Raw genomic sequence first — 26871 nt, 5'->3', positions numbered from 1 at the left:
CCTACAAGTACCCACAAGTACCTACAAGTACCCACAAGTACCTACAAGCACCCACAAGTACCTACAAACACCCACAAGTACCTACAAGCACCCACAAGTACCTACAAGCACCCACAAGTACCCACAAGTACCTACAAGCACCCACAAGCACCTACAAGTATCCACAAGTACCCACAAGCACCTACAAGTACCCACTAGTACCTACAAGTACCCACAAGCACCCACAAGCACCTACAAGTATCCACAAGCACCCACAAGTACCCACAAGCACCTACAAGTACCCACAAGTACCCACAAGTACCTACAAGTACCCACAAGTACCTACAAGTACCTACAAGTACCCACAAGTACCTACAAGCACCCACAAGTACCCACAAGCACCCACAAGTACCTACAAGTACCCACAAGTACCTACAAGCACCCACAAGTACCCACAAGCACCCACAAGTACCTACAAGTACCCACAAGTACCTACAAGAACCCACAAGTACCTAAAAGTACCCACAAGTACCTAAAAGTACCCACAAGCACCTACAAGCACCCACAAGCACCCACAAGTACCCACAAGTACTTACAAGTACCCACAAGTACCTACAAGTACCCACAAGTACCTACAAGTACCCACAAGTACCTACAAGCACCCACAAGTACCTACAAACACCCACAAGTACCTACAAGCACCCACAAGTACCTACAAGCACCCACAAGTACCCACAAGTACCTACAAGCACCCACAAGCACCTACAAGTATCCACAAGTACCCACAAGCACCTACAAGTACCCACTAGTACCTACAAGTACCCACAAGCACCCACAAGCACCTACAAGTATCCACAAGCACCCACAAGTACCCACAAGCACCTACAAGTACCCACAAGTACCCACAAGTACCTACAAGTACCCACAAGTACCTACAAGTACCTACAAGTACCCACAAGTACTCACAAGCACCCACAAGCACCTACAAGCACCCACAAGTACCTACAAGTACCCATAAGTACCTAAAAGTACCCACAAGTAAGTAAAAGTACCCACAAGCACCTACAAGCACCCACAAGTACCTACAAGTACCCACAAGTACTTACAAGCACCCACAAGCACCCACAAGTACCTACAAGCACCCACAAGTACCCACAAGCACCCACAAGTACCTACAAGTACCCACAAGTACCTACAAGCACCCACAAGTACCCACAAGCACCCACAAGTACCTACAAGTACCCACAAGTACCTACAAGAACCCACAAGTACCTAAAAGTACCCACAAGTACCTAAAAGTACCCACAAGCACCTACAAGCACCCACAAGCACCCACAAGTACCCACAAGTACTTACAAGTACCCACAAGTACCTACAAGTACCCACAAGTACCTACAAGTACCCACAAGTACCTACAAGCACCCACAAGTACCTACAAACACCCACAAGTACCTACAAGCACCCACAAGTACCTACAAGCACCCACAAGTACCCACAAGTACCTACAAGCACCCACAAGCACCTACAAGTATCCACAAGTACCCACAAGCACCTACAAGTACCCACTAGTACCTACAAGTACCCACAAGCACCCACAAGCACCTACAAGTATCCACAAGCACCCACAAGTACCCACAAGCACCTACAAGTACCCACAAGTACCCACAAGTACTTACAAGTACCCACAAGTACCCACAAGTACCTACAAGTACCCACAAGTACCTACAAGAACCCACAAGTACCTAAAAGTACCCACAAGTACCTAAAAGTACCCACAAGCACCTACAAGCACCCACAAGTACCTACAAGTACCCACAAGTACTTACAAGTACCCACAAGTACTTACAAGTACCCACAAGTACCTACAAGTACCCACAAGTACCTACAAGTACCCACAAGTACCAACAAGCACCTACAAGTACCCACAAGTACTCACAAGCACCCACAAGCACCTACAAGCACCCACAAGTACCTACAAGTACCCATAAGTACCTAAAAGTACCCACAAGTACCTTAAAGTACCCACAAGCACCTACAAGCACCCATAAGTACCGACAAGTACCCACAAGTACTTACAAGTACCCACAAGTACCTACAAGTACCCACAAGTACCCACAAGTACCTACAAGTACCCACAAGTACCTACAAGTACCCACAAGTACCCACAAGCACCTACAAGCACCCACAAGCACCCACAAGTACCTACAAGCACCCACAAGTACCTACAAGCACCTACAAGTACCCATAAGTACCTAAAAGTACCCACAAGTACCTAAAAGTACCCACAAGCACCTACAAGCACCCACAAGTACCTACAAGCACCCACAAGCATTTACAAGCACCCACAAGCATTTATAAGCACCCACAAGCACCCACAAGCACCCACAAGTACCCACAAGCACCCACAAGTACCTACAAGCACCCACAAGAACCCACAAGTACCCACAAGTACCTACAAGTACCCACAAGCACCTACAAGTACCCATAAGTACCTAAAAGTACCCACAAGTACCTAAAAGTACCCACAAGCACCTACAAGCACCCACAAGTACCTACAAGTACCCACAAGTACTTACAAGTACCCACATGTACCCACAAGTACCCACAAGCACCCACAAGTACCCACAAGTACCCACAAGCACCCACAAGCACCCACAAGCACCCACAAGGACCCACAAGTACCTACAAGCACCCACAAGTACCCACAAGCACCCACAAGTACCTACAAGTACCCACAAGTACCTACAAGCACCCACAAGTACCCACAAGCACCCACAAGTACCTACAAGTACCCACAAGTACCTACAAGAACCCACAAGTACCTAAAAGTACCCACAAGTACCTAAAAGTACCCACAAGCACCTACAAGCACCCACAAGCACCCACAAGTACCCACAAGTACTTACAAGTACCCACAAGTACCTACAAGTACCCACAAGTACCTACAAGTACCCACAAGTACCTACAAGCACCCACAAGTACCAACAAGCACCTACAAGTACTCACAAGCACCCACAAGCACCTACAAGCACCCACAAGTACCTACAAGTACCCATAAGTACCTAAAAGTACCCACAAGTACCTTAAAGTACCCACAAGCACCTACAAGCACCCACAAGTACCTACAAGTACCCACAAGTACTTACAAGTACCCACAAGTACCCACAAGTACCCACAAGCACCCACAAGTACCCACAAGTACCCACAAGCCGTCACAAGCACCCACAAGCACCCACAAGCACCCACAAGTACCTACAAGCACCCACAAGCACCCACAAGCACCCTCAAGTACCCACAAGCACCCACAAGCACCCATAAGTACCGACAAGTACCCACAAGTACTTACAAGTACCCACAAGTACCTACAAGTACCCACAAGTACCCACAAGTACCTACAAGTACCCACAAGTACCTACAAGTACCCACAAGTACCCACAAGCACCTACAAGCACCCACAAGCACCCACAAGTACCTACAAGCACCCACAAGTACCTACAAGTACCCACAAGTACCTACAAGAACCCACAAGTACCTAAAAGTACCCACAAGTACCTAAAAGTACCCACAAGCACCTACAAGCACCCACAAGCACCCACAAGTACCCACAAGTACTTACAAGTACCCACAAGTACCCACAAGTACCCACAAGTACCCACAAGTACCTACAAGCACCCACAAGTACCTACAAACACCCACAAGTACCTACAAGCACCCACAAGTACCTACAAGCACCCACAAGTACCCACAAGTACCTACAAGCACCTACAAGTATCCACAAGCACCCACAAGTACCCACAAGTATCCACAAGCACCTACAAGTACCCAAAAGCACCTACAAGCTCCCACAAGCATTTACAAGCACCCACAAGCATTTACAAGCACCCACAAGCACCCACAAGCACCCACAAGTACCCACAAGCACCCACAAGTACCTACAAGCACCCACAAGAACCCACAAGTACCCACAAGCACCCACAAGCACCTACAGGCACCTACAAGTACCCACAAGCACCCACAAGCACCCACAAGTACCCACAAGCACCTACAAGTACCCACAAGTACCCACAAGTACCTACAAGTACCCACAAGTACTCACAAGCACCCACAAGCACCTACAAGCACCCACAAGTACCTACAAGTACCCATAAGTACCCACAAGTACCTAAAAGTACCCACAAGCACCTACAAGCACCCACAAGTACCTACAAGTACCCACAAGTACCTACAATCACCCTCAAGCACCTACAAGTACCCACAAGCACCTACAAGTACCCACTAGTACCTACAAGTACCCACAAGCACCCACAAGCACCTACAAGTATCCACAAGCACCCACAAGTACCCACAAGCACCTACAAGTACCCACAAGTACCCACAAGTACTTACAAGTACCCACAAGTACCCACAAGTACCTACAAGTACCCACAAGTACCTACAAGAACCCACAAGTACCTAAAAGTACCCACAAGTACCTAAAAGTACCCACAAGCACCTACAAGCACCCACAAGTACCTACAAGTACCCACAAGTACTTACAAGTACCCACAAGTACTTACAAGTACCCACAAGTACCTACAAGTACCCACAAGTACCTACAAGTACCCACAAGTACCAACAAGCACCTACAAGTACCCACAAGTACTCACAAGCACCCACAAGCACCTACAAGCACCCACAAGTACCTACAAGTACCCATAAGTACCTAAAAGTACCCACAAGTACCTTAAAGTACCCACAAGCACCTACAAGCACCCATAAGTACCGACAAGTACCCACAAGTACTTACAAGTACCCACAAGTACCTACAAGTACCCACAAGTACCCACAAGTACCTACAAGTACCCACAAGTACCTACAAGTACCCACAAGTACCCACAAGCACCTACAAGCACCCACAAGCACCCACAAGTACCTACAAGCACCCACAAGTACCTACAAGCACCTACAAGTACCCATAAGTACCTAAAAGTACCCACAAGTACCTAAAAGTACCCACAAGCACCTACAAGCACCCACAAGTACCTACAAGCACCCACAAGCATTTACAAGCACCCACAAGCATTTATAAGCACCCACAAGCACCCACAAGCACCCACAAGTACCCACAAGCACCCACAAGTACCTACAAGCACCCACAAGAACCCACAAGTACCCACAAGTACCTACAAGTACCCACAAGCACCTACAAGTACCCATAAGTACCTAAAAGTACCCACAAGTACCTAAAAGTACCCACAAGCACCTACAAGCACCCACAAGTACCTACAAGTACCCACAAGTACTTACAAGTACCCACATGTACCCACAAGTACCCACAAGCACCCACAAGTACCCACAAGTACCCACAAGCACCCACAAGCACCCACAAGCACCCACAAGGACCCACAAGTACCTACAAGCACCCACAAGTACCCACAAGCACCCACAAGTACCTACAAGTACCCACAAGTACCTACAAGCACCCACAAGTACCCACAAGCACCCACAAGTACCTACAAGTACCCACAAGTACCTACAAGAACCCACAAGTACCTAAAAGTACCCACAAGTACCTAAAAGTACCCACAAGCACCTACAAGCACCCACAAGCACCCACAAGTACCCACAAGTACTTACAAGTACCCACAAGTACCTACAAGTACCCACAAGTACCTACAAGTACCCACAAGTACCTACAAGCACCCACAAGTACCAACAAGCACCTACAAGTACTCACAAGCACCCACAAGCACCTACAAGCACCCACAAGTACCTACAAGTACCCATAAGTACCTAAAAGTACCCACAAGTACCTTAAAGTACCCACAAGCACCTACAAGCACCCACAAGTACCTACAAGTACCCACAAGTACTTACAAGTACCCACAAGTACCCACAAGCACCCACAAGTACCCACAAGTACCCACAAGCCGTCACAAGCACCCACAAGCACCCACAAGCACCCACAAGCACCCACAAGTACCTACAAGCACCCACAAGCACCCACAAGCACCCTCAAGTACCCACAAGCACCCACAAGCACCCATAAGTACCGACAAGTACCCACAAGTACTTACAAGTACCCACAAGTACCTACAAGTACCCACAAGTACCCACAAGTACCTACAAGTACCCACAAGTACCTACAAGTACCCACAAGTACCCACAAGCACCTACAAGCACCCACAAGCACCCACAAGTACCTACAAGCACCCACAAGTACCTACAAGTACCCACAAGTACCTACAAGAACCCACAAGTACCTAAAAGTACCCACAAGTACCTAAAAGTACCCACAAGCACCTACAAGCACCCACAAGCACCCACAAGTACCCACAAGTACTTACAAGTACCCACAAGTACTCACAAGTACCCACAAGTACCTACAAGTACCCACAAGTACCCACAAGTACCTACAAGCACCCACAAGTACCTACAAACACCCACAAGTACCTACAAGCACCCACAAGTACCTACAAGCACCCACAAGTACCCACAAGTACCTACAAGCACCTACAAGTATCCACAAGCACCCACAAGTACCCACAAGTATCCACAAGCACCTACAAGTACCCAAAAGCACCTACAAGCACCCACAAGCATTTACAAGCACCCACAAGCATTTACAAGCACCCACAAGCACCCACAAGCACCCACAAGTACCCACAAGCACCCACAAGTACCTACAAGCACCCACAAGAACCCACAAGTACCCACAAGCACCCACAAGCACCTACAGGCACCTACAAGTACCCACAAGCACCCACAAGCACCCACAAGTACCCACAAGCACCTACAAGTACCCACAAGTACCCACAAGTACCTACAAGTACCCACAAGTACTCACAAGCACCCACAAGCACCTACAAGCACCCACAAGTACCTACAAGTACCCATAAGTACCCACAAGTACCTAAAAGTACCCACAAGCACCTACAAGCACCCACAAGTACCTACAAGTACCCACAAGTACCTACAATCACCCTCAAGCACCTACAAGTATCCACAAGCACCTACAAGTACCCACAAGCACCTACAAGCACCCACAAGCATTTACAAGCACCCACAAGCATTTATAAGCACCCACAAGCACCCACAAGCACCCACAAGTACCCACAAGCACCCACAAGTACCTACAAGCACCCACAAGAACCCACAAGTACCCACAAGTACCTACAAGTACCCACAAGCACCTACAAGTACCCATAAGTACCTAAAAGTACCCACAAGTACCTAAAAGTACCCACAAGCACCTACAAGCACCCACAAGTACCTACAAGTACCCACAAGTACTTACAAGTACCCACATGTACCCACAAGTACCCACAAGCACCCACAAGCACCCACAAGGACCCACAAGTACCTACAAGGACCCACAAGTACCTACAAGCACCCACAAGTACCCACAAGCACCCACAAGTACCTACAAGTACCCACAAGTACCTACAAGCACCCACAAGTACCCACAAGCACCCACAAGTACCTACAAGTACCCACAAGTACCTACAAGAACCCACAAGTACCTAAAAGTACCCACAAGTACCTAAAAGTACCCACAAGCACCTACAAGCACCCACAAGCACCCACAAGTACCCACAAGTACTTACAAGTACCCACAAGTACCTACAAGTACCCACAAGTACCTACAAGTACCCACAAGTACTCACAAGCACCCACAAGCACCTACAAGCACCCACAAGCACCTACAAGTACCCATAAGTACCTAAAAGTACCCACAAGTACCTAAAAGTACCCACAAGCAACTGCAAGCACCCACAAGTACCTACAAGTACCCACAAGTACTTACAAGTACCCACATGTACCCACAAGTACCCACAAGCACCCACAAGTACCCACAAGCACCCACAAGCACCCACAAGCACCCACAAGGACCCACAAGTACCTACAAGCACCCACAAGTACCCACAAGCACCCACAAGTACCTACAAGTACCCACAAGTACCTACAAGCACCCACAAGTACCCACAAGCACCCACAAGTACCTACAAGTACCCACAAGTACCTACAAGAACCCACAAGTACCTAAAAGTACCCACAAGTACCTAAAAGTACCCACAAGCACCTACAAGCACCCACAAGCACCCACAAGTACCCACAAGTACTTACAAGTACCCACAAGTACCTACAAGTACCCACAAGTACCTACAAGTACCCACAAGTACCTACAAGCACCCACAAGTACCAACAAGCACCTACAAGTACTCACAAGCACCCACAAGCACCTACAAGCACCCACAAGTACCTACAAGTACCCATAAGTACCTAAAAGTACCCACAAGTACCTTAAAGTACCCACAAGCACCTACAAGCACCCACAAGTACCTACAAGTACCCACAAGTACTTACAAGTACCCACAAGTACCCACAAGTACCCACAAGCACCCACAAGTACCCACAAGTACCCACAAGCCGTCACAAGCACCCACAAGCACCCACAAGCACCCACAAGCACCCACAAGTACCTACAAGCACCCACAAGCACCCACAAGCACCCTCAAGTACCCACAAGCACCCACAAGCACCCATAAGTACCGACAAGTACCCACAAGTACTTACAAGTACCCACAAGTACCTACAAGTACCCACAAGTACCCACAAGTACCTACAAGTACCCACAAGTACCTACAAGTACCCACAAGTACCCACAAGCACCTACAAGCACCCACAAGCACCCACAAGTACCTACAAGCACCCACAAGTACCTACAAGTACCCACAAGTACCTACAAGAACCCACAAGTACCTAAAAGTACCCACAAGTACCTAAAAGTACCCACAAGCACCTACAAGCACCCACAAGCACCCACAAGTACCCACAAGTACTTACAAGTACCCACAAGTACTCACAAGTACCCACAAGTACCTACAAGTACCCACAAGTACCCACAAGTACCTACAAGCACCCACAAGTACCTACAAACACCCACAAGTACCTACAAGCACCCACAAGTACCTACAAGCACCCACAAGTACCCACAAGTACCTACAAGCACCTACAAGTATCCACAAGCACCCACAAGTACCCACAAGTATCCACAAGCACCTACAAGTACCCAAAAGCACCTACAAGCACCCACAAGCATTTACAAGCACCCACAAGCATTTACAAGCACCCACAAGCACCCACAAGCACCCACAAGTACCCACAAGCACCCACAAGTACCTACAAGCACCCACAAGAACCCACAAGTACCCACAAGCACCCACAAGCACCTACAGGCACCTACAAGTACCCACAAGCACCCACAAGCACCCACAAGTACCCACAAGCACCTACAAGTACCCACAAGTACCCACAAGTACCTACAAGTACCCACAAGTACTCACAAGCACCCACAAGCACCTACAAGCACCCACAAGTACCTACAAGTACCCATAAGTACCCACAAGTACCTAAAAGTACCCACAAGCACCTACAAGCACCCACAAGTACCTACAAGTACCCACAAGTACCTACAATCACCCTCAAGCACCTACAAGTATCCACAAGCACCTACAAGTACCCACAAGCACCTACAAGCACCCACAAGCATTTACAAGCACCCACAAGCATTTATAAGCACCCACAAGCACCCACAAGCACCCACAAGTACCCACAAGCACCCACAAGTACCTACAAGCACCCACAAGAACCCACAAGTACCCACAAGTACCTACAAGTACCCACAAGCACCTACAAGTACCCATAAGTACCTAAAAGTACCCACAAGTACCTAAAAGTACCCACAAGCACCTACAAGCACCCACAAGTACCTACAAGTACCCACAAGTACTTACAAGTACCCACATGTACCCACAAGTACCCACAAGCACCCACAAGCACCCACAAGGACCCACAAGTACCTACAAGGACCCACAAGTACCTACAAGTACCCACAAGTACCTACAAGCACCCACAAGTACCTACAAGTACCCACAAGTACCTACAAGCACCCACAAGTACCCACAAGCACCCACAAGTACCTACAAGTACCCACAAGTACCTACAAGAACCCACAAGTACCTAAAAGTACCCACAAGTACCTAAAAGTACCCACAAGCACCTACAAGCACCCACAAGCACCCACAAGTACCCACAAGTACTTACAAGTACCCACAAGTACCTACAAGTACCCACAAGTACCTACAAGTACCCACAAGTACCTACAAGCACCCACAAGTACCTACAAACACCCACAAGTACCTACAAGCACCCACAAGTACCTACAAGCACCCACAAGTACCCACAAGTACCTACAAGCACCCACAAGCACCTACAAGTATCCACAAGTACCCACAAGCACCTACAAGTACCCACTAGTACCTACAAGTACCCACAAGCACCCACAAGCACCTACAAGTATCCACAAGCACCCACAAGTACCCACAAGCACCTACAAGTACCCACAAGTACCCACAAGTACCTACAAGTACCCACAAGTACCTACAAGTACCTACAAGTACCCACAAGTACCTACAAGCACCCACAAGTACCCACAAGCACCCACAAGTACCTACAAGTACCCACAAGTACCTACAAGCACCCACAAGTACCCACAAGCACCCACAAGTACCTACAAGTACCCACAAGTACCTACAAGAACCCACAAGTACCTAAAAGTACCCACAAGTACCTAAAAGTACCCACAAGCACCTACAAGCACCCACAAGCACCCACAAGTACCCACAAGTACTTACAAGTACCCACAAGTACCTACAAGTACCCACAAGTACCTACAAGTACCCACAAGTACCTACAAGCACCCACAAGTACCTACAAACACCCACAAGTACCTACAAGCACCCACAAGTACCTACAAGCACCCACAAGTACCCACAAGTACCTACAAGCACCCACAAGCACCTACAAGTATCCACAAGTACCCACAAACACCTACAAGTACCCACTAGTACCTACAAGTACCCACAAGCACCCACAAGCACCTACAAGTATCCACAAGCACCCACAAGTACCCACAAGCACCTACAAGTACCCACAAGTACCCACAAGTACCTACAAGTACCCACAAGTACCTACAAGTACCCACAAGTACTCACAAGCACCCACAAGCACCTACAAGCACCCACAAGTACCTACAAGTACCCATAAGTACCTAAAAGTACCCACAAGTAAGTAAAAGTACCCACAAGCACCTACAAGCACCCACAAGTACCTACAAGTACCCACAAGTACTTACAAGCACCCACAAGCACCCACAAGCACCCACAAGTACCTACAAGCACCCACAAGTACCCACAAGCACCCACAAGTACCTACAAGTACCCACAAGTACCTACAAGCACCCACAAGTACCCACAAGCACCCACAAGTACCTACAAGTACCCACAAGTACCTACAAGAACCCACAAGTACCTAAAAGTACCCTCAAGTACCTAAAAGTACCCACAAGTACCTAAAAGTACCCACAAGCACCTACAAGCACCCACAAGCACCCACAAGTACCCACAAGTACTTACAAGTACCCACAAGTACCTACAAGTACCCACAAGTACCTACAAGTACCCACAAGTACCTACAAGCACCCACAAGTACCTACAAACACCCACAAGTACCTACAAGCACCCACAAGTACCTACAAGCACCCACAAGTACCCACAAGTACCTACAAGCACCCACAAGCACCTACAAGTATCCACAAGTACCCACAAGCACCTACAAGTACCCACTAGTACCTACAAGTACCCACAAGCACCCACAAGCACCTACAAGTATCCACAAGCACCCACAAGTACCCACAAGCACCTACAAGTACCCACAAGTACCCACAAGTACCCACAAGTACTTACAAGTACCCACAAGTACCCACAAGTACCTACAAGTACCCACAAGTACCTACAAGAACCCACAAGTACCTAAAAGTACCCACAAGTACCTAAAAGTACCCACAAGCACCTACAAGCACCCACAAGTACCTACAAGTACCCACAAGTACTTACAAGTACCCACAAGTACTTACAAGTACCCACAAGTACCTACAAGTACCCACAAGTACCTACAAGTACCCACAAGTACCAACAAGCACCTACAAGTACCCACAAGTACTCACAAGCACCCAAAAGCACCTACAAGCACCCACAAGCATTTACAAGCACCCACAAGCATTTACAAGCACCCACAAGCACCCACAAGCACCCACAAGTACCCACAAGCACCCACAAGTACCTACAAGCACCCACAAGAACCCACAAGTACCCACAAGCACCTACAAGCACCCACAAGCACCTACAGGCACCTACAAGTACCCACAAGCACCCACAAGCACCCACAAGTACCCACAAGCACCTACAAGTACCCACAAGTACCTACAAGTACCCACAAGTACTCACAAGCACCCACAAGCACCTACAAGCACCCACAAGTACCTACAAGTACCCATAAGTACCCACAAGTACCTAAAAGTACCCACAAGCACCTACAAGCACCCACAAGTACCTACAAGTACCCACAAGTACCTACAATCACCCTCAAGCACCTACAAGTATCCACAAGCACCTACAAGTACCCACAAGCACCTACAAGCACCCACAAGCATTTACAAGCACCCACAAGCATTTATAAGCACCCACAAGCACCCACAAGCACCCACAAGTACCCACAAGCACCCACAAGTACCCACAAGTACCTACAAGTACCCACAAGCACCTACAAGTACCCATAAGTACCTAAAAGTACCCACAAGTACCTAAAAGTACCCACAAGCACCTACAAGCACCCACAAGTACCTACAAGTACCCACAAGTACTTACAAGTACCCACATGTACCCACAAGTACCCACAAGCACCCACAAGTACCCACAAGTACCCACAAGCACCCACAAGCACCCACAAGCACCCACAAGGACCCACAAGTACCTACAAGCACCCACAAGTACCCACAAGCACCCACAAGTACCTACAAGTACCCACAAGTACCTACAAGCACCCACAAGTACCCACAAGCACCCACAAGTACCTACAAGTACCCACAAGTACCTACAAGAACCCACAAGTACCTAAAAGTACCCACAAGTACCTAAAAGTACCCACAAGCACCTACAAGCACCCACAAGCACCCACAAGTACCCACAAGTACTTACAAGTACCCACAAGTACCTACAAGTACCCACAAGTACCTACAAGTACCCACAAGTACCTACAAGCACCCACAAGTACCTACAAACACCCACAAGTACCTACAAGCACCCACAAGTACCTACAAGCACCCACAAGTACCCACAAGTACCTACAAGCACCCACAAGCACCTACAAGTATCCACAAGTACCCACAAGCACCTACAAGTACCCACTAGTACCTACAAGTACCCACAAGCACCCACAAGCACCTACAAGTATCCACAAGCACCCACAAGTAACCACAAGCACCTACAAGTACCCACAAGTACCCACAAGTACCTACAAGTACCCACAAGTACCTACAAGTACCTACAAGTACCCACAAGTACCTACAAGCACCCACAAGTACCCACAAGCACCCACAAGTACCTACAAGTACCCACAAGTACCTACAAGCACCCACAAGTACCCACAAGCACCCACAAGTACCTACAAGTACCCACAAGTACCTACAAGAACCCACAAGTACCTAAAAGTACCTAAAAGTACCCACAAGCACCTACAAGCACCCACAAGCACCCACAAGTACCCACAAGTACTTACAAGTACCCACAAGTACCTACAAGTACCCACAAGTACCCACAAGTACCTACAAGCACCCACAAGTACCTACAAACACCCACAAGTACCTACAAGCACCCACAAGTACCTACAAGCACCCACAAGCACCCACAAGTACCTACAAGCACCCACAAGCACCTACAAGTATCCACAAGTACCCACAAGCACCTACAAGTACCCACTAGTACCTACAAGTACCCACAAGCACCCACAAGCACCTACAAGTATCCACAAGCACCCACAAGTACCCACAAGCACCTACAAGTACCCACAAGTACCCACAAGTACCTACAAGTACCCACAAGTACCTACAAGTACCTACAAGTACCCACAAGTACCTACAAGCACCCACAAGTACCCACAAGCACCCACAAGTACCTACAAGTACCCACAAGTACCTACAAGCACCCACAAGTACCCACAAGCACCCACAAGTACCTACAAGTACCCACAAGTACCTACAAGAACCCACAAGTACCTAAAAGTACCCACAAGTACCTAAAAGTACCCACAAGCACCTACAAGCACCCACAAGCACCCACAAGTACCCACAAGTACTTACAAGTACCCACAAGTACCTACAAGTACCCACAAGTACCTACAAGTACCCACAAGTACCTACAAGCACCCACAAGTACCTACAAACACCCACAAGTACCTACAAGCACCCACAAGTACCTACAAGCACCCACAAGTACCCACAAGTACCTACAAGCACCCACAAGCACCTACAAGTATCCACAAGTACCCACAAGCACCTACAAGTACCCACTAGTACCTACAAGTACCCACAAGCACCCACAAGCACCTACAAGTATCCACAAGCACCCACAAGTACCCACAAGCACCTACAAGTACCCACAAGTACCCACAAGTACCTACAAGTACCCACAAGTACCTACAAGTACCTACAAGTACCCACAAGTACTCACAAGCACCCACAAGCACCTACAAGCACCCACAAGTACCTACAAGTACCCATAAGTACCTAAAAGTACCCACAAGTAAGTAAAAGTACCCACAAGCACCTACAAGCACCCACAAGTACCTACAAGTACCCACAAGTACTTACAAGCACCCACAAGCACCCACAAGCACCCACAAGTACCTACAAGCACCCACAAGTACCCACAAGCACCCACAAGTACCTACAAGTACCCACAAGTACCTACAAGAACCCACAAGTACCTAAAAGTACCCACAAGTACCTAAAAGTACCCACAAGCACCTACAAGCACCCACAAGCACCCACAAGTACCCACAAGTACTTACAAGTACCCACAAGTACCTACAAGTACCCACAAGTACCTACAAGTACCCACAAGTACCTACAAGCACCCACAAGTACCTACAAACACCCACAAGTACCTACAAGCACCCACAAGTACCTACAAGCACCCACAAGTACCCACAAGTACCTACAAGCACCCACAAGCACCTACAAGTATCCACAAGTACCCACAAGCACCTACAAGTACCCACTAGTACCTACAAGTACCCACAAGCACCCACAAGCACCTACAAGTATCCACAAGCACCCACAAGTACCCACAAGCACCTACAAGTACCCACAAGTACCCACAAGTACTTACAAGTACCCACAAGTACCCACAAGTACCTACAAGTACCCACAAGTACCTACAAGAACCCACAAGTACCTAAAAGTACCCACAAGTACCTAAAAGTACCCACAAGCACCTACAAGCACCCACAAGTACCTACAAGTACCCACAAGTACTTACAAGTACCCACAAGTACTTACAAGTACCCACAAGTACCTACAAGTACCCACAAGTACCTACAAGTACCCACAAGTACCAACAAGCACCTACAAGTACCCACAAGTACTCACAAGCACCCACAAGCACCTACAAGCACCCACAAGTACCTACAAGTACCCATAAGTACCTAAAAGTACCCACAAGTACCTTAAAGTACCCACAAGCACCTACAAGCACCCACAAGTACCTACAAGTACCCACAAGTACTTACAAGTACCCACAAGTACCCACAAGTACCCACAAGCACCCACAAGTACCCACAAGTACCCACAAGCACCCACAAGCACCCACAAGCACCCACAAGCACCCACAAGCACCCACAAGTACCTACAAGCACCCACAAGCACCCACAAGCACCCTCAAGTACCCACAAGCACCCACAAGCACCCATAAGTACCGACAAGTACCCACAAGTACTTACAAGTACCCACAAGTACCTACAAGTACCCACAAGTACCCACAAGTACCTACAAGTACCCACAAGTACCTACAAGTACCCACAAGTACCCACAAGCACCTACAAGCACCCACAAGCACCCACAAGTACCTACAAGCACCCACAAGTACCTACAAGTACCCACAAGTACCTACAAGAACCCACAAGTACCTAAAAGTACCCACAAGTACCTAAAAGTACCCACAAGCACCTACAAGCACCCACAAGCACCCACAAGTACCCACAAGTACTTACAAGTACCCACAAGTACTTACAAGTACCCACAAGTACCTACAAGTACCCACAAGTACCCACAAGTACCTACAAGCACCCACAAGTACCTACAAACACCCACAAGTACCTACAAGCACCCACAAGTACCTACAAGCACCCACAAGTACCCACAAGTACCTACAAGCACCTACAAGTATCCACAAGCACCCACAAGTACCCACAAGTATCCACAAGCACCTACAAGTACCCACAAGCACCTACAAGCACCCACAAGCATTTACAAGCACCCACAAGCATTTACAAGCACCCACAAGCACCCACAAGCACCCACAAGTACCCACAAGCACCCACAAGTACCTACAAGCACCCACAAGAACCCACAAGTACCCACAAGCACCTACAAGCACCCACAAGCACCTACAGGCACCTACAAGTACCCACAAGCACCCACAAGCACCCACAATCACCTACAAGCACCCACAAGTACCTACAAGTACCCACAAGCACCTACAAGCACCCACAAGCACCTACAAGCACCTACAAGTACCCACAAGCACCTACAAGCACCCACAAGCATTTACAAGCACCCACAAGCACCTACAAGTACCCACAAGTACCTACAAGTACCCATAAGTACCTAAAAGTACCCACAAGTACCTAAAAGTACCCACAAGCACCTACAAGCACCCACAAGTACCTACAAGTACCCACAAGTACCTACAAGTACCCACAAGTACCTACAAGCACCCACAAGTACATACAAGCACCCACAAGTACCTACAAGCACCCACAAGTACCCACAAGTACCCACAAGAACACACAAGTACCCACAAGAACCCGGGCAAAGCACCTACAAGAGCTCAAACGCCATGTTTTTCTTGCTTAATATCTCTCTAACGGCGTGAATCACAACAAAAACGCCGAAAGTCCAACATAAAAAATTAGGGTTAAAATGCGTGTCCAATACCCAAAACAACGTAAGTCAGAGTATGTGTTAATAATGATAAAAATCAATACTTAAATTTAATTGATCTTAATGAAACTAAGAAAAGGCACATCTATGGACTGTTATCTTTCATTTAAGATGGTTCCCAAACGTAACGAATGAATAGTTTTCTTTATACACGATCGCAATTAAGGTCATTTTTCCAAAAAAGCCCATGTTATCTCTATGGAACAATATAGTATCTTTCACCAAATGTCTTAATAATTTTATGGATTTTTTCTTTATAGAATTAACTATTAGTTGGATCTCTTTGAAATTTTAACCACAAAAGTAGGGCCCAAATTGCAGTTCACTGGCAAAATTTCAAAGCGGCAAACACAATACGAAAAACGTTACAGCCAATCAAAGAACCCTCCTTTAGCATTAGAGGGAGTATCAAGTCTTATCTAAGAGAGCGACTGCTCTCCTAGAATACCAGACGTTGTCTGTAACATAAATGGCTACTCTTTCTGGAGACAAGACAGAGTAGGGAAAAATGGAGGTGGGTGTTCAGATCCAACCAGAAGGACAACCTGCTAATTCTGCCCTGGAATTTATCTGGGCTGAAATAATCTACAGAAATTTGAACAAACTATTTGTGGGTTTTATTTACATCCCTCCTCAAGCTCAGATGGAAGATACTCTAGCTGACCTAAAAGCCAGTATTTCATGCCTATAAAACCTAACACAGAGCTGATTCTACTCGGAGATACCAATTGTGATATAATGTCGATACCGCACTCCTCCAAAACGAAACTCCTACTTAACTCTATGACGGACTATAAGCAAATGATCGATGTTCCCACTAGGAGAACTTTCGATACAAGAACTTTGATTGACCACATCTACACGAATCAGCCCACAAGAATCACCGAGGCTAAGGCAGTATCCTGCGGAGTATCTGACCACGAACTAACGTGGGTAGTTAGAAAGAAGACTGTACCGAACATTCAGAACATATTAAAATCAACTAGGAATCTTAAGGCAATTAATATGGATCTATTCGTTAACGAACTATATACAGCTTTGAACATCAGGGAAACTAACTTTACTGACCCTGAGCTAGGTTTAACTGTTTTACATAAGGAAATAGAAGACCTCCTAAATAAATATGCCCCTTTGAGGAGAAAATTTGTACCAATTAAGAGCGCACTGTGGCTAACGTCTTATATTAAGTACTAACGACGCACGCGGTCACGTCCGACTGAATCCCTCCGACGATCACCTTCGAAGGCCCACTCGTTTACCTCTAAACGGTTTCACGCACTCTTGAACTCTCTCTACAAAGTTCTTTTCAACTTTCCTTCATGGTACTAGTTCGCTATTGGTTTCGTGGTCGTATTTAACCTTAGATGGAGTTTACCACCCACTTAGGGCTGCACTCTCAAGCAACCCGACTTCAAGGAGTTATGCTTTCGCCGGAGACCATAAGCGACTATGGGCCTTGCACCCTCTATAGGCGAGAGCCCCAGTCAGGGGGACTTGCGCTTAGGTCAACCTTCAGTCGCGCTACTCCTAAACACCAAATAGCACTCCCGCCCCATTGGGACGGGCGCTTGGGTGCTGGGCTTCTCCCTGTTCGCTCGCCGCTACTAAGGGAATCTCTGTTGATTTCTTTTCCTCCGCTTATTTATATGCTCAAATTCAGCGGGTTATCTCGTCTGATCTGAGGTCGACAGTTTTAATAAATCGAGGTGGCTAGCGTAACTTCCTATTAACCCGCCCGCAGAATCCTTCGGAAAGAACCCTAGGGCGCGCTTTCGAAAGCATCGAGACGCGTAGCCGAACGCCGTTTCTTACGAAAACAAGCGTAAACCCGACCACGTCGAACGAATTAGATCGAGGACCGAAATCGTTCGAATGGCCCGTACCATCGCGAGAAGAACTTGCCGAGAAAATGTTTTTACGCATTACTCGGAAGCCGCTCTGGTCCTTGTGATTTTTAAGGCATAGCACGAATCGAACGTGAGACAACGCCACGGCAAGTCGACGAACGAGACGAAACACGAGATTTAAACCGATCTCGATTCCCGAAAGGTAAAATTTCGCGAACAAAGAAACACGGTCACCTTCGTCGTCGAATGATCGAGTACGAAAAGCGGTCGCAGTGGTCAGTAATCCGACCCTCAGACAGGCGAAACCTCGGGAAAGACCCGAGGTCGCAATGTGCATTTGAAAGATAAGTGCTCCATATGTCCTGCAATTCGCACCAAGTCTCGCAGCTGGCTGCGTTCTTCATCGACCCACGACCCGAGTGATCCACTGCCTAGTCGTACATTTTTTTATTTTTCAAAAATACAAAGCCTGATATAAAAGCGCTTTCTGTTAAGAAAGGCGGACGCTTGGTAACGCTCTATGATAGAGGTTATACGGATAGTGCCGGGAATTCACCGCAGAAAAAGGGTAAACTCCCGAAAATGGAATCAATCGAGCTGCCGCGAAGTTGACTTCCGCGGCCCGAGCCCTCTATTTTCCATGCGCTCAGACACGAAAGATTCCACAATCGAGCAGTCTGGTCCCCAAGATTTTCTTGATTCCACCGGAGAGCGATTTCTACCCGTCGCGACCCGTTCGACGGCAATAACGACGCGACAAAGCCAGCCAGGGACTTTCGAAGGGAGCACCACGAGGGTGAATCCAAACTTCGTCCTGTACACCCGTTAATCACTCGTCGACGCCGTAAGAAAAGTTTACCGCGCCTCTCGTGTCGTGAAGGCACTGCTATGTCGCGAACGAAATCGTATCGTCGGTAGGTCGTGAACGGATTTACGGTCGAACCCTTGCCGGTGGGGGTTTCGGGTAAAGATCGAGACGAAACGTTCTTCACAGCGACGAAACCCTTCTTCCTAAGAAGATTAAAAAAAATTTGAAAAGTTTTTTTCGCCGAGTAACTCGTTTTAATAAAAACTCGTACCCATAAAATGGCGCCGGTTAAACCTTTTCGGAACCGCAATTTTTCGATAATGATACTTCCGTAGGTTCACCTACGGAAACCTTGTTACGACTTTTACTTCCTCTAAATGATCAAGATTGGTCATCTTTCCGGTACGTCGCTGCGACCCGAAAGCCGCTCCGAGCACCAGTCCGAAGACCTCAATAAATCATTCAATCGGTAGTAGCGACGGGCGGTGTGTACAAAGGCCAGGGACGTAATCAACAGGAGCTTATGACTCGCGCTTACTGGGAATTCCTCGTTCAAGGGGGACAATTACAAGCCCCTATCCCTATCACGAAGGAGGTTCATCGGGTTACCCAGTCCTGCCGGACAGGGGTAAACACACGCTGATTAAATTAAAACTAATGCCGAGCAAAGCTTCAAGGCAAAGACAAAAGCCAAAGTTAAGTAACAGCAACATTGAGGCTAGAATCAATTCTAAGTACTTGCATAGTAGATAGCAAGCATATCTAGGAGCGACACTAAACTGAAAGATTTCTAAGCGGAGATAATTTAGCTAGCCTACGTACCTAGTCCAGGAGTCATTTCGAACAGACCGAGGTCCGATGCACCATCCACCTTCTCCTGCGGCATGCGCCATGTGCCAAGCTAACATGTCATGGACTTGCTACGTCCTTACAGGGTAGCGAAACTAAGCTATTCACTCATTAGGAGATGGAATCGACCAGGCCTATTTCCCCACGCCCGTTCCGTAGGGACAAACCACACTGCCTCTGAACGTGGGACAGCACCTGGACCGAAACCAAGGGAAGAGGAGCTCAAGTGGGTGTGGAGCAAAAGGCACCACAAACCATCTCGACCAAGGTCCATGTCTTTATTCTCCGTAGCCTGGATTTTGTTGTAAATCGACCGGAGACAATGCCAAAGCCTAATTTAATAAACCCACAGGTTCTGGACTTTCTGGGTTGCGGTTGCCAGACACCATATCTTTTACTTCCCTGGCTCGGACTTTAATGGGATTTTTAGTTCATATTAGACAAGTCAACTCATCACCGCATCACCGCCCCCAGAAAAGCTGGTTTACACGTGCGATGGAGCCGACAAGAGCCCTACCACCACGACCAGGTTATGAACTTTGGTAGGGAGGGAATAGGGACAGTGGGAATCTCGTTAATCCATTCATGCGCGTCACTAATTAGATGACGAGGAATTTGGCTATTTTAAGAGCATCACCGACCAATGGGTCTCAGCCATTTGATTTTAAAGGAATCTTAACCTTATTGCCTGCCTCGTTTTCCCTTCAAAAATATCCTTTCATTTTAAATTTCACATATTAGCGCCAAAGGCGTCCGTCCCAATAATCAGTGTGTTTGATTGCGATCGCAATTCGTTATTTGTAATAAAATAATACTTCTGAACGAATCGTTCAAGTTAAATTGACATAAATTTGGTATAGGTCGCTAGACTACCTCTAATTGTGGCAGCCGCCAATTACCTTAATTGAGATGTAGTGTAACCTATTGACCGTTATAGTGACACAGACTTAGAGCAAAGTAACCCTCGGGTGCCTACCACGACAGGAAAATGTTCAGTGGGCTTATGACGATCGAGCCGTGCCTTCAAGTTAGCACACTTATTATATTTAGCATTGAACATAGAGTCCAAGTTTGCGACGGTGGAGTCCCATGTAATTGCAACTTCTAAAATAACCTTCTTAGTTGCCATCTCCACAACCGCATCAGGCTTATTTCGGGCAACTTCGTTATTGACAAGAACTCGCTCAAAGGTCACCGTCGCGCCGGGATTCTTTGTTTTACAGTATTTGAGACTAACTTCGCAATGAAGTTATGTCTCTGGATTCAGGAATTTTTAACGCTGGGACAACCCTGAAGGATATGGAATCCAGTTTCCTTCTCTTTACGACAACGTCTACAAAGCGTGTCCGCAGGGTTGGAAGACCTCTTATCAGAAAGAGTCTTGGTCTTAAGCAAGTTACCTCTCATCCTGACTGCGTTGATACGATCCCTATTAGAGAGAATGTTGGAATAAGGATCGAGCCATGCATTACTGAGAGGGGACTTTTGAAAAACTTGAAGATCCTTGGTCTGCAAGTGAGAAAACGCTGAATCAATTCGGTCGGACAAATTGTGCTCAGTGAGCACAACATTGATACATACATACATACATTCATACGTACACACATACGTTCATACACACGTACACACATACGTTCATACACACGTAAATTCATACGTTCATACATACGTACATATCTATACGCGAATCTTAACGGTAAATATCTTAAGGGGCCTTAAAGACATCGAACCAAGATTCCAATACTAACGTGCTAGTACTAACGAAAATAAAATAAAATAATATCTAAAATAAAATAAGATAATTGCTAAACTAATGCTAAAATTAATATATTAAAAGAATATACAAGTACTAAAATCAACTACTAGCAGCAATTTGCTAAAGTTAGAAATTAAAACTAATGCCGAGCAAAACTTCAAGGGAAAGACAAAAGCCAAAGTTACGTAACAGCAACATTGAGGCTAGAATCAATTCTAACTATTTGTATAGTAGATAGCAGGCATATCTAGGAGCGACACTAAACTGAAAGATTTCTAAGCGGAGATAATTTAGCTAGCCTACGAACCTAGTCCAGGAGTCATTTCGAACAGGCCGAGGTCCGATGCACCATCCACCTTCTCCTGCGCCATGCCCATGTGCCTAGCTCACATGTCATGGACTTGCTACGTCCTTACAGGGTAGCGAAACTAAGCTATTCACTCCCTATAAGATGGAATCGACCAGGCCTGTTTCCTCACGCCCGTTCCGTAGGGACAAACCACACTGCCTCCGAACGTGGGACAGCACCTGGACCGAACCCAAGGGAAGAGGAGCTCAAGTGGGTGTGGACCAAAAGGCAACACACACCATCTCGACCATGGTCCATATCTTTATTCTCCTTAGCCTGGATTTTGTCGTAAATCGACCGGAGACCATGCCAAAGCCTAATTTAATAAACCCACAGGCTTTGGACTTTCTGGGTTGCCGGACACCATATCTTTTACTTCCCTGGCTCGGACTTTAATGGGATTTTTATTTCATATTAGTCACGACAAGGTTATGAACTTTGGTATGGAGGGAATAGTACAGTGGGAATCTCGTTAATCCATTCATGCGCGTCAATAATTAAATGACGAGGCATTTGGCTATTTTGAAGGGCATCACCGACGTTCTGCAATCCTTCTCGACGAGCCTTGAACGCTTGATGCCCTGGACCTTTTCCTGTCAAACTTGACCTTCCACACCCTTACTATCTTCGGTTCGTGAATAATTCAACAGTCTTGTTCGATATTCCAATAAAACCGCAGTTCATCCCCCCCTTTTCATTCCGGATATTTTTAAAAAAGAGTGGCCGCCATTTTCGGAGAGGTGGGGTTGCCAGCAAGAATTTTTAGCAGCTGTACAAACACCGTATTATATACAATAAATAGTCTGAGGATCAAAATTTTCAGTCGTCTGCTTTCGAGTATAGCATACTCGTAGGGTCTAGGCCTAGGGAATCAGTCTTTAGTCTTTACATGGTCTTTAGAATATGTAAATTCGTTTTCTTGCTAAATAGTCTTCTATTGATTAAATTATAATATTAAGAATGAATTTAAACTGTATCCCGAAGAGGGGTAGACCGTCTAAGGATGCCAGTAAAACCTCTAAAAACTGTTTCTACTTAAATTGTAAATCTTTTACTCGCAATGCAAATCTTAATGAGGCTTTGAAAAAAGATCATGATCATAACTATCGTTTAATGAACTCTACAATTAAGTTCTTCCCATTTTATAAACCTTGTTTGAAATATAGGCAGGGAGACCCTACTCACGCAGAGTTGGTGTGTGATACCTGTTTAAAATCGATTAAGTGGCTTAGATGCTGCGGTAGGCTGGACTCGTTGGATATTGTTACCAAAAACCGGTATGTTAGTTCACTGCATTTTGTTGACAACTATGGCCCAACAGAAAGAAATCCTTTCCCGTTTACGTTTGATGAAGAGATACAAATGGTAAATTGTTACTACACCACTTCCTAATTGAATGGTTATAACTTAATTTCAAATTTAACAGGACGTAATGAGCGGGAAGAGTAGTAGTTGCGAACGGAAGAGGCCACAGGTTGAACTGAACAACTCTGAAATTCAGAGTAATCTTGATGTTTTACCCAAAAATAATTTTTCTTCTCACCAAGTTTGGTAAGGTTTTTCATCGCTTAACGCCATTTTTAAGCAATCTACTATTAACTATTAAACATATAAATATAGTGTCTGCAATCAACCCCTGACAGTCCTATTGAAGCGGTTCGTTCAATGAAACATGGTTCTTTAACTCCAACAGAAGAAATGTTCCCTTTCGTGGCTTCAACAACAACCATCAAAGTCAACGAATCTCAAATTCCAAATGCTAGAGAAAGCTCTAGTGTCACAACTTCAAATGCTAGTTATACAAGTAATAACCTTTTTCTACTGATCCAGCTGTGGTTACGGAAGAGGAATTTCTCGGAACTTCAACTCCTAAAGAAAACCACTTTGATACAAACTTTAGTGAAACTAGCAACTTTCTAGGTACGGCAAAAACTCCTCAACGTGCATCTTTTTCATTCTCGATAAATCGTAGCAGACTTCTTAGTTCCAACGTTACAAAAAGAAAGAGTCTAAGTAAGGCTAACACAAAGAAAGGATGTAAGGTTTTTGGAACGCAAATGAAATTAAAACTAAAAACGTTGAAATTGACTATACTCCAATAATGGCAAGCAAGCTAACGCAAACAAAGTTAGGATTAGTGGAAGAAAACAGGGCGCTAAAACTGAAAATTGAAGATTTGAATAATAAGCTTGCCAACTGTGTTTGTGGTAAAAAGGGAAAACTGCGAAGATAACAGAATTTGAGAACAAAATTAGAACAGATTCTAAACGGTGCCTTTTTTACACTGGGTTACATTTCTCTCAAATTTTGGCTATTTTGGAATTTGTTGGTCCAAAGAAATGTAAAGAAAGGTAATTTATTTTAATAAATATAATAAGAAATATGATTGATAAGACACATTTTGTCAGTCAAATGTCGAAAATCGAATTGCGCTTTTGAAAACGAACTTGAATTTCAGCCATTTACATGTATTCTTGAAACTCGTCAAATTTCCCGCCTTTTCTTTTAGTTCCCATGGTTGCACCGGGATGGCGCCACAAGCACGTGAAAGAGTTCATTAGGTCTTATATCTTAGCAGGTGAAAGGCCACTCTAGTGGTAGTTTTCCCAACTAAATGCTCGATAAGGCGGGAAATTGACCAAGGCTTAGCTTTCCGTGAAATTGAGTTTCACCACCTTTAAAACAACTCCAACTTTGAATGTTGATCACTCGCAAAATAACGGACGGAAAATTATGAAATCGGTCTCAAAATGTAAATTAGAACCTACTTGACTTGTCATTTAAAATTCGGCCACGATTAAAATCGATAAATATATTAAAAATACTCTGAAACCGAGGAGGAAAACTGGGTTGGTAGGTCACCTCTATTTCTTCTCTTCTTGTTACCACCATTTCTTGCTCCCAACAACAAACAAACTCTTCTTCAGTGTCCATAATTTAACAGTTACAGCAATTACACCTATGACTTTGAAGTGTGAAATTGAATAATGCTCTTAAAAAAATTTACATTACTTTTGACATTAATTCTTACCAAGAATTAAGGTCTAACATTCTTAAGCCTAAATCCAATTCCATAGACGAATCACTTAAATCAGACCCATCTGAGCTATACTATTAAGTATTGAATTCACCAAACCAAGGACCGAACAACCTTGGCAAAAAGGGAGAAACTGTATAGTGTGGAGCGACACGTTTCCCAATCTTGACGTCATAGCCCCACGTGATTGCTTTTCGCGCGTTTTTTGGAAATCGCGTCGTCTGCTAGTAATGCAGTTTTCAATTGCTAATTATTGCAAATTTAGACATGCTAATTTTTTTATTAATTTATTTCCCGTTAATTTGTAGTGTGATCAATTCGTTGCCTTATAGAACAAATACGATTTTATTTATAATTTTTTCTTATAGAATTTTTGTGATTTGATTGGTCAAAGTAGGAGTTACTTTAAAGTTAGGGTGAAGTGGAAAATGCAGAGTTTTTGATAGATTTTGCTACTATTTATTGGAGAATAGTGCATAGTTAAACATTCGGGGAAATATATCCGATTAATTTTAATATTCAAATTAGTTTTTGACATTTCACGGATAATTGGAATTAGGATCTTTCACCAATCGCGTAATTTCCTGCCTTCCGGTTAACAAAATATCCGTTTCAACTTTCACGCTCTACATCTCGCGCCACGATTTTCACATCGCGAGCAACTATCATCAAATCTCGCGTTAAAATTCATTTGGGCATGAAGCGTGCCACTGGAATTTTGTTAACATGAAGGCAGGGCGTTACGCAATTCGTCGGAGGTCCTTATTCATATTATCCATTTAATCTCAAACTAATTCGAATTTTAAAAACTATCCGAGACATTTACTGGAGGTTTCAATACGCAGAATTATCTTATAATTAGCAGGAAAAAGACTAAATGTATTTAAAAAATTTAAATACATTTAAATAGATCAAAAGAAAAACGAAACAGCTAGCGTGAGAAAATTATTTTATGGCATAGGTGAAAACTTGATCGAGGGGACCGACATTAGAGCGTACGTGATTTGAAAACACTATAGATTTTCATGATTTCAATGACTAAAGAATGATTTTACTGATTACGAGGTTATTTTCAAGATTTGTATTTAAAAGATTGGAAGGATTTCTGTAAACAGGGTTCATACAAACCTGGAAAACAGGGAAAACCT

The 26871-nt window shown here is 45.5% G+C and overlaps 1 long non-coding RNA gene and 1 other non-coding gene across 2 annotated transcripts; one reads left to right on the top strand and one right to left on the bottom strand.

Moving 5' to 3' along the window:
* Positions 1–19209: 19209 nt before the first annotated feature.
* LOC149662793 (5.8S ribosomal RNA) lies at positions 19210–19363 on the bottom strand. The gene has a single exon (XR_016368680.1). It is a non-coding gene; the product is annotated as a 5.8S ribosomal RNA (ribosomal RNA).
* Positions 19364–23594: 4231 nt separating this feature from the next.
* On the top strand, positions 23595–24569 carry LOC149662792 (uncharacterized). The gene is made up of 2 exons (XR_016368667.1): positions 23595–24237; positions 24307–24569. It is a non-coding gene; the product is annotated as an uncharacterized LOC149662792 (long non-coding RNA).
* The last annotated feature ends 2302 nt before the right edge of the window (positions 24570–26871 follow it).

Source organism: Phalangium opilio, unplaced genomic scaffold, assembly GCF_054372755.1.
Source record: "Phalangium opilio isolate 3A_F unplaced genomic scaffold, DU_Popi_V2 ptg000063l_1, whole genome shotgun sequence".
NCBI classification, from domain to species: Eukaryota; Metazoa; Arthropoda; class Arachnida; order Opiliones; family Phalangiidae; genus Phalangium; species Phalangium opilio.
The sequence above is the reverse complement of the archived record's forward strand: the minus strand, read 5'-3'. Positions and strand labels throughout refer to the sequence as shown.